At 40.7% G+C, this 12,639-nt stretch overlaps 1 long non-coding RNA gene across 5 annotated transcripts; it reads right to left on the bottom strand.

Moving 5' to 3' along the window:
- Positions 1 to 8,038: 8,038 nt before the first annotated feature.
- Positions 8,039 to 12,615, bottom strand: LOC128621191 (uncharacterized). Of its 5 annotated transcripts, none has more exons than XR_008388236.1 (4): positions 12,207 to 12,615; positions 9,851 to 11,734; positions 9,012 to 9,155; positions 8,039 to 8,227 (listed from the first exon to the last, which is right to left on the bottom strand). It is a non-coding gene; the product is annotated as an uncharacterized LOC128621191 (long non-coding RNA). The 5 variants fall into 5 exon arrangements; XR_008388237.1 differs by having other exon boundaries at positions 8,217 to 8,227; positions 9,018 to 9,155; XR_008388238.1 differs by lacking the exon at positions 9,012 to 9,155.
- Positions 12,616 to 12,639: the final 24 nt, after the last annotated feature.

Here is a 12,639-nt window from a genome sequence, read left to right on the forward strand (position 1 = left end):
ATCAAACATATTTACCTCCACACACACACACACACACACACACACACACACACACACACACGTATTGGCCCACGGCTTTCAACACTCCGGCAGCTTAGAGTCTGGGAACAATAACACTGGACACACAATACAAACACTCACATCTCAATGTTCAGCGTAAATACAGCGAGAGGTGGAGAGGAGGAAAAAGAGGGAGGGAGGGGGAAAAAGTGAGTGAAAGAGCATAAATAACAGAGGCCAGTGACCCATGTTTGGTGTGGCAGTGGAAGAAGAGGAGATGGAGATCTGCAGTAGTGACACCTTCCCAAACTCTCTTCCTATTGTTCAGTTAGGAAAGACCTTGGGAATTGTTCAAATGATTCTTCAACTTTTTCCTATTTTACACAGTCAGTACAGTCGATCTTTTTTGAATGCCACAGTCTAATAGACTCATTAGAGTGAACAGTGCAATTGGGAATACACTGGGAAGGACATGAAAATTTGATAGAACATAATGTAAATTGGTAATGGTGAATCACGGGAACAAGATAAGCCAGAATCTGACATTATTTCAGTTTCATGTGCATGAAGACAGGTTAAACTGGGATTCAGTGATTTACAGGACAGCTTTCTGGCTCCTTTGATTCTTTTTCAATAAAGTACGATTATATTAACACTCTGCAATCCATCCATCTTCTATACCGCTTATCCTACAGGGTCGCGGGGAACCTGGAGCTTATCCCAGGGAGCATGGGGCACAAGGCACCCTGGATGGCATGTCAATCCATTGCAGGGTATGATCACATACACATTCACACACATTCATACACTATGGACACTTTGGATATGCCAATCAGCCCACCATCCATGTCTTCGGACTGGATGAGGAAACCAGAGTCCCCAAAAGAAACCCCCGCATGCAAGCTCCGCACACAATGGCAGGAATCAAACCCCCAGCCCTGGAGGTGTTTCAAAAGCATTTCAAAGTAGTTTTCATCCTGTTTGTCCAACAGATGGGTCAAGACTGGCACGCTTAATGTGCAAACACACAAATCACTAAAAGCTAAACAGTGCTACATACATAAACATATGCAAGTGATCAAATCCAATTATTTATAATCAATACTGAATTATACTGTACTGTGCTATACTGCATACAGAGTCCAGACCGGCACAAGGCTTTAATTGAGTATTTGTTCTTTAATCTCTGAAAAAAGGTTTCAGTTTAAATTGCATCTGTAGCAAGCATTCACATTTCTATACTGAATTGACCAGAACATACCGAGGGAGAGACAATAAGAGGATAAAGAGAGGCCAAGTTTCTGTTTATTCAGTTAAAATGTATGGGTATAATATCAACTTGGAATAATGAAAATGCTATAAAGTTCTATTACAATGGTAGAGGTATCTATAGCAGAATAAAATTAAAGCATGGTAAGGTATAAAACTATAGCTGAATCTGAATATCCCTACAACCGTACTATACAGATGGCGAAAGGCATTACGCCAAAGGAGTAGTATGTCCGAATTTTCAGTATTCATAAAACAGTAGGCGTGAAATACCCAGGTGTCGTACTGCTCCTGCTGAGATTCTGCAGTATGGAACCAATGGACACTGCGCTCATAAGACAAAGGGACTGCCACAGTCAGAACCAAAAATGGTGGAAGGCATCAGGTCACCTCTTTTTAAGTGTAACTGCTACAGGTATTAAACGCTGTTCATTAAAATTAAATGACGTCATAGGTCACATGACAATGCCAACTTGGCAGATGTACAGTAGTCCGGATTGTATGGCCAAGCAGTAGGTACTGAATAGAATGCAGTACGTACTGTCACAGTACCTGATTTCGGACGCAGCCAATAAAATTATTTAGCTGGAATATAGTAAAGAGTTCAACTAGAAGGCTCAGGAGAAAAGCACACTTTGGTATTCATGGTGTTTCTGTAGGATATGAAATAGATGGGAATGGGAAAGGACAGAGGTGAGTTCCATTGTGTCAGGTTGCAGCCCCATTGTTCATGCAGAACCATCTTTCTTTGAGATACGGAATATGAGAAACACTGTCAGTGTTTAAATATCCCTACTTCAGACCGCTGCAACATTCCAACCTGCTACAATAAAACATGGCACTGTTATTTACAATCTGTGCACGGCTGCACCAATTAGCAGCAATTAACACCAGGCATGGAGCACCTGCAGCTTGTTTTTCAGTGAGCGCCGGGCCAATGTTGGTGGAGCACATGGTGAGAAATCCCTCCCGGCTATACCCGTCTTTCTCTTAAACATCTCAGCATGATCAGTGCAAGGAGCAAGGACTGGAGGTGTGTTTGTTCTACATGCCAATGACCAGAACAACCTGCAACAACGGGTAAAACAGCTGCGAAGGAGAGAGAGAGAGAGAGAGAGAGAAAGAGAGAGAGAGAGAGAGAGAGAGAGAAGGAAGGCATGGGAGAAGAGGTGAAGTGGATAAGATGAGAAGGAGAACAGATGAAAGAAACAGCTGTATACAAATGACAGGCGCATGTCACATGCAGACACCTGCTGGGAGAGGTCCGTGTGCGGTCATTGAGCAGCTTCAAAAGCACCGGAGTCAGCCGCAATGCACAAAGAGACTCGAACACTGTTCTCTGTCCTCTCCCTCTCTATCTATTTTTCTCTATATATATACAACATGCTGCCTACATACTGGCACTTGGTACAGTGTGGGGAAAAAATGCTGAAGGATCTGCAATATGAAACTCACTTCTGCACCAACAGGAAAATCCCTGCATTTTATGGACACCAGTATTGGGTAGAGTACAGGAAAGGAATGAGATATTGGATAAGAATAGGAAAAAGGTCATTTTAGTGTTGAAAAACGTTTTAGGAAACATGGGCATATCAAGTGACCTACATGTTTAGATAAGACTTCTGAAGCTTATGTGTATAGAACCCGAACAAGAATAGACACTACAGGCTGAAGGGATGAACAATCCAGTCTGTGCACTTTTACATCTCTATGTGGGAGCTAGATCACCTATTGTAATTAAGAAAGTGGTCCAGTTTCGCCAATGATGCCATAAAACGTGAAACACAACTGAAAGGACTGGAGTTAAGCATCAAGCATTGGGATGGGGAAAAAACAACAACAAAAACAACAACAAATCAAATACATTTAGAAAAGTTGAAATTGCAGCTTTCTGAAGTTAGCATTGAAAAGTTTACACGTTAAAACGTCACTTTATGATAAAGAAAACAACTCTTCACATAAACATGATTTAAATATTCTCAGTGATTCCCATCCTTCACATCACATGGAAATTCTCTATAGTTCACTATTGTTTTACTCTGTTACTATTATAATTATAATGTGGTACTTTACTGTCGCATCTTCTGGTAAACGATGTGGTGTTTATATCACCTGTTATAACATTTCAGTTCAGTTTTATCTGCACAACAGTCTTAGACATTCTGACTGCAGATTTATAGAAATCTACAGTGCCCTCCACTAATATTGGCGCCCTTGGTAAATATGAGCAAAGAAGGCTGTGAAAAATTGCTGTCTTTGTTGTTTAACCTTTTGATCTTTTGTTTTAAAAAAATTACAAAAATACTCTGCTCTCGTGGATATCAAACAATTGCAAACACCACGCAGGTTTATCAAAAAAAAAAAAAAACAACCTAATCTTTGTTAAATATAGGTGTGCAACAATTATTGGCATACCTATGAATTCATTTGACAAAAATATATTTGAAGTATATTCCCATAGATATTTAACATTTTTTTAGTACACCTGGGTGACTAGGAACAGGAACTTGTTCAACCATAACTTCCTGTTTCACAGGGGTATAAATATGAGGTAACACATAGGCCAAATTCTCTTAGTCATTCATAACAATGGGTAAGACCAAGGAATACAGCTGTGATGTGCGGCAAAATGTTGTTGAGCTTCACAGATTGGGAAGTGGCTATAAGAAAATAGAAAAGCATTGAAAATGCCCATTTTCACCATCAGGGCAATAATTAAGAAGTTCCAGTCAAGTGGAAATGTTATGAATCAACCTGGAATTGGACGTGTGTCTATATTGTCTCAACGCACTGTGAAGATGATGGTTCGCGTGGCCAAAAAATCTGCAAGGATCACAGCTGGAGAATGTCAGAAGTTAGTTGCATCTTGGGGTCAGAAAGTCTCCAAAACTACAATCTGAAGTCATCTACATCACCACAAGTTGCTTGGAAGGGATTCGAGAAAAAAGCCTCTACTCTCATCCAAAAACAAACTCAAGAGTCTTCAGTTTGGCAGACACTACTGGAATTTAAAATGGGATCGGGGTCTACGGTCAGATGAAACCAAAATAGACTTTTTTGGCAATAAACACCAGAGGTGGATTTGGCGCACACAGAGAGGTAGCCATATGGAAAAGTACCTCATGCCCACAGTTAAAGATGGTGGTGGCTCTTTAATGTTTTGGGGCTGTTTTTCTGCCAGAGGACCTGGACAATTTGTTTGGATACATGGCATCATGGGCTCTATCAAATATATCCAAAGCCTGACTGCCTCTGCCAGAAAGCTTAAAATGGGCTGTGGTTGGATCTTCCAGCAGGACAATAATCCAAAACCTACATCAAAATTTAATGAGTCTTTATTGGTCACATATACAGTAGAGCACAGTGAAACTGTTTTCTTCGCATACCCCAGCCTGTCAGGAAGCTGGGGTCAGAGCGCAGGGTCAGCCATCAACACAAAAATGGTTTACAGACCACAAAATCAAGGTCATTCCATGGCCATCCCAGTCCCCTGACTTGGGGAGAGTCCACCAGCATGGACCTTGAAATTTAAAGGTTCTGAAGATAGAGATTCTGTATGGAGGAATGGTCTCAGATCCCTTGCCATGTATTCTCCATCCTCATCAGGCATTATAGGAGAAGACTCAGAGCTGACTCGATTATTAGTATTATTATTAAAAACTCCACTGTGTGACATCTCTTAGAGGAACCTTAATGTGTAATATAAGGTATTGTAACCATACGTCATCATTTATACATCCCACAATCAATTGTATACAGTAATCTTACAATAAATCTGTTCAAACTGTTTACTAGAGGGATGACCTAGTGACCATAATAGTAGTAAAAATTATCACAGACATACCTTAGTAACGATTTTATGGCCAGGTTATTTATGGACAAGTATGGTTTTCTTTCATTCAAAATATTTTTTCATGAAGATAATTTTTAAAAAGATTCCTGAATAATACATGCTATATAGGAACATAGCGTATAGGAATAATGCATCCCTCCAAATGTAGGAGGTGATCTTAATAGAAGTTCACTATGTACCATTCAGCCTCTTTAATCTCATCACATTCGGCTGACCACGGCAAACAGGAAGACAGTCTAAAGCATGAGAGAGGGGCTGTTATTCTGAGGGGCACCACCACGGCAGAAGGAATTGTATTTGCTGTCTTGTGTCTCAGCACCAAGCAGTTTTGGATGTAATTCCCTCACCTGGAGTGTGGCTGGGTGGGGGGTATTTACCGGGGTTGTTGGGGTGTTGAGGGGGTGTCTGAGAGCTGAAGTGGGTGCGGGTGGTGTGGCTAAGAAGGGGGTGAGTGTTACCAGGAGAAGGAATCGCACCTTCACGACACCCCATAGTAATTACACACTCGAGTGGCTGGACTGTGGAGGAAATTGAAGGCCTGAGCAGGAGCCCAGCTGCCTTGCTCTCCCTCCCCATCAACGTGCCCGTGATTGAGGCTGCTTACACACACACACACACCCACACACACACACACACACCCTCCACTTCCCTCAATCCTCAGAGGAAATGCCGCTTTGTGTCCTGGTAATGAGATTCTCACACACCAACCTTATTTACCATCCCAGACAGGGGAGCAGCGAGCAGACGAGAACAGAGGAGGAGAAGAGAGGAGAGGGAGTAGTGCACTGCACAACTTTACCTCTCAATTACAGAGACACTAATCAAACCAGCTCCAGAAGTGTGCCTCTGCGGTCTCATGTCTAAAGTACAGCAAATGGAAAAAGAAGTTATTTCATAAAATACTAAGAAATATATAAATAAATATAAGAATTTAAGGTCTCAGTGTGGAGCTGCATAGACAGACTCTTACTGCAATGACTCATAACTTGACCACATTGTCATCTATGTCAGTGGCTGAGCACAGGATAGCCTAGCTTGAACAAAACTACGCTGTCCCAGCTAACATTATTTGAACATTCAGTAATGTGCTTGATGGGTTCTAAGAAGGTTAGGCTGAAATTTTACCATCATGTTGTTCTAAAAACTCTGGATGTAATACAGTTTCAAGAGTTCTTTGGATGGTTGTTTCAAAGTTTCTAAAAGGGCTCTACTTGGAAACATTTATGAAAGACAAACTCTGTTGTAGGGTTCAACATAGAAACTTTAAGGACTCCCTAAGAGGTTTTGCTTTCAGAAAACATTCCAAGTAAAACCTGTTTGATCACTAAAACCACTGACTATCCAAAGAACTCTTCAATATATTACTATATAAGACTATATTACATCTGATGTATTTAGAACACTGAAGGTTAGGTTCCCCATACAACGTTCTTGCATTGTACTAAAAACATCCCAAACCCCTCTTTTTAAAGATTGTATTGCATCCAGTGTTTTTAGAACATTGCAAGAACATTCCTTCAATGTTCTGAAAACATGGGATGTAATGGAGTGTTTTCAAAAGGGGTTCATCAAGAGTTGTTTGGATGGTTGGATTCTAGCTTTCTAAATGGGATAACATTCAACGTGGAACTTTTTATGAAAGGCAACCCCTGTTTTTAAGGTTCTGCTTAGAACTCCTAAGGGCTTCCCCAGAGGGACAAACTGAAGAAACATTTTAGAAGCATTTGTAACAGTTCTGATATGTTTGCATCTGAACGTTCTTAGAGTTAAAAGATATATTATTAAATTGTATGAACAGCCCATCCTTGTGGTATTTACCACTTTGAAAACTGAAATGTTGCTGTTTCCCAGTGACTTTCCAGAAAGTTCTCAGGAAATTCAGTTTGCGGTCAACATTAAGTGTACTTAGAATGCAATTTTTGTCTTTTTACCAACGTATCTGGGAAATAAGGTTGAAATTCCCAACCATTTTGTCTTGTTTCTGCTGTCTCTCTGCCTTTAAACTGTACATCCAGTAGAACACTTAGCAGCTTTTGTGCTAGCTAGCTAGATCATTAGTCATTAGCTAGCATTCATGCTAGGTGTTTGTCTTTCTGATTCCTACAGTGTTCTCACTAACAGTGTTCTTAAACAACAGTGAGTGTATCTTTTGTTAGCCTAGAGCTAAAAAATTTCAGCAACCTTACGGCGATATTACAGGAACATGCTTAAAACTCAACAGAAAGTTCACGAAAGCTACTGCTGGCATGTCACATTCTTGCTTTTTTTTCCATTTGGAGTGTATCTGTGATGAAATGTGTTTCTTCAAACTTTTTTGTCTTCACACAAGGTGAGTAAGGCAGCTCGCTCGGCCTGCCTGCCATTAACATGGTGACCAGCAGGCCTTCTCTACCGGCACAGTGTGAACACACACTTGTCACGGCAGCCTGGGAACGCACACAATTAAACACGTCAGCATGTGGTAACTGCCCCAGGCCAGCCGGGACATGGCTCACACTGCCGCCACGCTGCCCCTGGACACCCCTCTGTGTGAGAGTGTGTGTGTGGGTGTGTGTGGATGCACATTCAAGAAGAGTTGATGATTAAGCTAGTCTGCGCAATATACAAAACAAAGCTTGCCTGTGACCCCAATTTACACCACACCACTCCAAGACCCTGCAAGTCAAAAGTAATGGATGTACCAAGAAACCGTCAGCATCTGCATGACCCATATTTCTGACATCCCAGTTAATATTTTCACATCTATAGTGATAGAACTCTGTCAACTCTCAAGCTATAAGCCACAAGTTAGTCTGAGCGATTCAACATCCGACACCCACATGTCTGCTCGGCAACACGTGTTGTTTTTGTTTGTGATAGGCAGAGGCAGAATTACCACGATAATGTGCAAAAAAAAAAGTCAATTAAATTAACTGTGAAAGGCTATTTATTTTGACCTGAGGATACATTTCTTCTCCATTCTAAGAAATTATAGAGAAAGTAGCACAGTCCTTATATTGGCAAGAGAACAAAGAACGAGGCATTGGGTGAAGTTGTGCTTGCATCATACTGCCATCATGTGGGAAGACAAGGTAGCAAAGTGCTGCACCACTCTGTTGGCATCATCTAAACGGAAAAATATCCATGACGAGCGCCATAACCACTGCTGACATATATATATTTTTTTAACTATCATGTCACAGACTATCATAGGCCAAAATATTTTGTGTAGTAATATGAACTAATGCTGTAAAAGGGCTGTTGGATAGAAAAGCACAAGTATTAGTGTTTGCTGTTTTTGGCAGTCTCATAGTAATTTGGCTTCATGGGTCTCGAAGTGGAGTAGATGTATACTGTGTTAAAATGTGTTCAAATGTTTTTGTATCATATCAACAGCACTTTCTCATTTTATTAAAAATATAATTGACAAAATAGTTCCCGTAAGAACATCAATACTAGTTGATTGTGGTGTATAAATAAAAAATGACCAAATAAAAAGCAACAACAGACAGACAGACAGACAGACAGACAGACAGATAGACAGATAGACAGATAGATAGATAGATAGATAGATAGATAGATAGATAGACCCTGCTGTATTTATGTCATGAACACCTGGGTGTCTGTGATTGTATGCATGTATGCAGTGATTTGTTTGTATATGGTTGTTATTTGATTGTGTTTTTTATTTCTTTTATTCTGTTATTTTACTATTGTTTACAATTTTTTTCATGTATTATGTTTAAATGCATTACAGTGGAGGAGATCACAATCAACTAGTATCAAACTTATTATAGTTACTATAACTATTTTAGACAACTGGAATCTGACTGCGGGGGACACGGTGGCTTAGTGGTTAGCGGTTAGCACATTTGCCTCACACCTCTGGGGTTAGGGGTTCAAATCCTACCTCTACCTCTATGTTCTCCCTATGTTTTGGGGATTCCTCCCTCAGTCCAAAGATATGCGTTGTAGTCTGATTGGCATTTCCAAATTGTCCATACTGTGTGAATGCAGCCCATCCAGGATGTCCCCCGCCTTGCTCCCCGTCACCCTGTGTAGGATACGTGGTAAAGAAAATGGATGGCAGCTAAAGATACTTTTTATAAAAATGAGGCAAAGTGCTACCAATATAATACAAAACATTTTGTGTAACTTGCATGGGCTCTCTTGGTAAAAGGTTCCAATACAAAAAAAAAAAGCTGTAACAGCTCCAATTAATATGCTGATACACACTTGCCTATTGAGCATAACATTTAAATGTTTTATTTATGTTCATGTAATAATTCTGTGCTATGATATACACTGAAAGGAGTCTTAAGTCTGTTCTAGGTGACTAAATGTGGTCAGGGAAAAAAAAATCAACTGACAAAGCTTCTGGAGTGAGTGACAAAATGTCATGAATATTAAAACACCAGTGGGCAAGATGTTCAGAAAGACCTGGCTGATTGAAAACCATCATACACACAGTTCTTGGTTTTTGCTGCGAATCTCTAATGAACACACACATATGCAAACACACACATACAGAGTCATGGCTGCACACCGACACATGCTCGTCTGTACTGTTGGGGTTTACAAGGAATATCTTAAATGTGATTAATTAAATCCTTCAAATAAATGGAAGTACAGTATGGCACGGTAGAACGTTTTCTATCACAAGCACACAGAACTAATCCCACGGCACTGACCGTGCAGTCATACAGGGAGGAAAAACGCCTGGCTTGTAGAGTCTTGTTATCCGTCTACCTGCTGGCTGGAGAACTGGCAGAACAGAGTGAGAAAGGCTTATGTTGCCTCTCTCCTGATGGGCTGCTCTTCAGTCAGTCACACACACACTGCTCAGGATATCCTGCAGCTCCAACTGAGTCACACGTGCGTCCCACAGCGTCCTCATCAGCTTCCAAACCCTGGGTCTTAACTAAGAGAGAGCAAGAACATACACTCAAACACCCCCCCCCACACACACACACACAGTTATATATTCAGCATGTTCTATAAAGGTTCTAGCTAAATGTGATCAAATTATAAACATGTGTCGTGGAAATTAGACAGCACTCGCAGACTCGTCCTCTGAAGGTAAAAAGGTTTATTACAGAAAGATGGTTAATACAGGATAGAATAAAGCAAGATAGAATAATGAGAACCCTCTGAAGTGCTTGTGCTGAACCACTACTATATATATGAAAAGCAGCGCATGACACACTTCTGTGTACCGATAAGAAGCGGTTTGAGGCAGTTCAAACAGGCTTTGTTTTATGGTCTTGGAAGATGTGCAGATGAACATTGAACAGAAGAACATGTTTGTGTCTCTGTAGGCAGATAAACATTCTGTACTGATCTCAGTGACACTGACATGGCATTCTTAGGTGTTATCCTCAGATAAACAGAAAAAGAACAAAACTATTACAAAGAAAAAATGAGTAATTTCCCTCACATTTCCCCCATTTTATCATTACAAAATATTATAACTAAAATTAACAGAGAAATTACTAGGCTGTGAATACATCAGAACTTCAGAATCTTTTCACGGTACATCTGAATTCATCATGAAACAGACATGAAGGCGCTACAGCTGTTTTTGCAGATATAAAGTATCCTGTTGTCAAGCAAGCTTATTTTAGGGTGAAATGAGAATCGTCCTGGTCAAATGCATATTTACAATAGACGTGAAATGTATGTCAATGGGTCATCATCGTCAGTGTCAATGGCAGAATCTAGTTCCAAGTCAGGTTTAAGATACAGCTCAGGTTGGTCTTCGTAAGGGTCTTAGTCACTTTTTGTGGACGTTTTAATTAGCATCAGTGTTTGGTCATCAGTCATTGCTCTTAATGAGCGGAGAAAACACCCCCGCATGCAGGAAATTACACATGGAGCCATGATTAAGACAAGTAGAATGACAGTGACTATAGGAACACAAATGGTCAGTATCCATGACCTCCAGCCCCCAAAAACAGAGTTCAACCAATCAAGCCCCATCTCGCTAGTCTGCGGAGGGTTGCGTATCACAAACCGCATGCGTTCAATGATAGAATAACCATTATGTGTCTGCGTGACGAGGGGACGGGTGACGTGTGGGTAGCACTATTGGCAATGACAAAAGGCGATACAGAACGGTTTACAGAGGTGGCCAATATCTTGGCATAGGGGCTTTTAACTACTAATTGTCATACAATCTGAAGCAATAGTCTACTAAAGAACTTCACGGGCTTATGTGGGACCTATAGAAATCACGTCACCTTAGGCATTTTCGTCCTCCTACTTTGCAGATGTCTTCCAATGTCCAGGGTCTGTGAACTAGCATAGGGCATCCTTCTCTGGCCACTTCTAGCATTGGGGCATTTACCACGGCATGCACTGTCCCTTCTCTGTCCAATTTTGTTGGTCTGAAGCCCTCAGGCAGCAATGTTGTTGATCCCTTCACTTGGGATCTCGGATGTAACGCCACTGGTGAAGATGGACGGCTGGAACATAGTTCGGTGGGGGTTGGTGGCTCAGTTCTGACAGCTTCGGATGGAGTGGCATAGGCTGGGCTGCTTCATTGTGAGGAGGTGCCTCTGAAACTGCAGGTACCTCCCTCCTTACTGGCTGTGGGCGTCGCGGTGGGGCGGAGTCCAGGTTGGGATCGGCTTTCTGCAATTTAGCACAGTGAGAAACAGATGAGGGCCCTGCCTGACATTTTTTCTCTCTTTTTTGTGCCTCTCTATGCCATTCATCAAATGCCTTCCAGTCTGCTAAAAACTGCACTTCGCTCTTTGTTTTAGGGGTCTCTCTCTCTCTCCTTTGTCTCTAAATTAAGTTTCAGTTGTTCTAACTGTCTGAGACTAAAACTACCTTTTTCAGGGAAAGCACATTTTTTAACCCATACATCATATTGGTTCAAACATCCTTCCCCATAATTCACACGCATAAATGTGATATTAGGATCAACATATGAGCACCCCGTACATACCATAGCATGTGTCACAGGATGTGTTTTGCTACATTTTCCCCATATATATATTTTTTTTTCTTTATAACCATCTATAATTACATAACTTTCAAAGTCCATCTTTTTTTTTTTAATTATTTTTTATTTTTTATTTTTTATCTCAGTAAAATTTACCTGTGTGTTAAATTTGCCAAATATATCATGTACCGCTGATATGATGCAATGAGTCAGTTGGGCATGCCACTTGATAATAACCCGCCACAAAAATACTGCGCCTCTTGTGCTTCTTATTAAGTACTCTCTTTATTTATTTATTGCTCGAACCGGACTCTTTCCATTAGCAAATATTTTTACTGTTATTATCTCTCTCTCTATAGATACCCGTCGGTATATATCTTAGTTTTGAAGCTGTGATCTAAGAAACACCAATATCTCTGCCATCCCAGAGGCGAAGTTCCTGGAACTTCTTATAAGAAATTGCAGCATGTAATACTTCTCTCAACATAATACACCCATTTCTTATATCATTGACTCCCTTCCATACAGACAGTAATACACAATGACTTTATAAAATTCTAATTCATTGACTCCCTTCCATAGAGACAGC

Source organism: Ictalurus furcatus, chromosome 17 (genome assembly GCF_023375685.1).
Source record: "Ictalurus furcatus strain D&B chromosome 17, Billie_1.0, whole genome shotgun sequence".
Taxonomy (NCBI): Eukaryota; Metazoa; Chordata; class Actinopteri; order Siluriformes; family Ictaluridae; genus Ictalurus; species Ictalurus furcatus.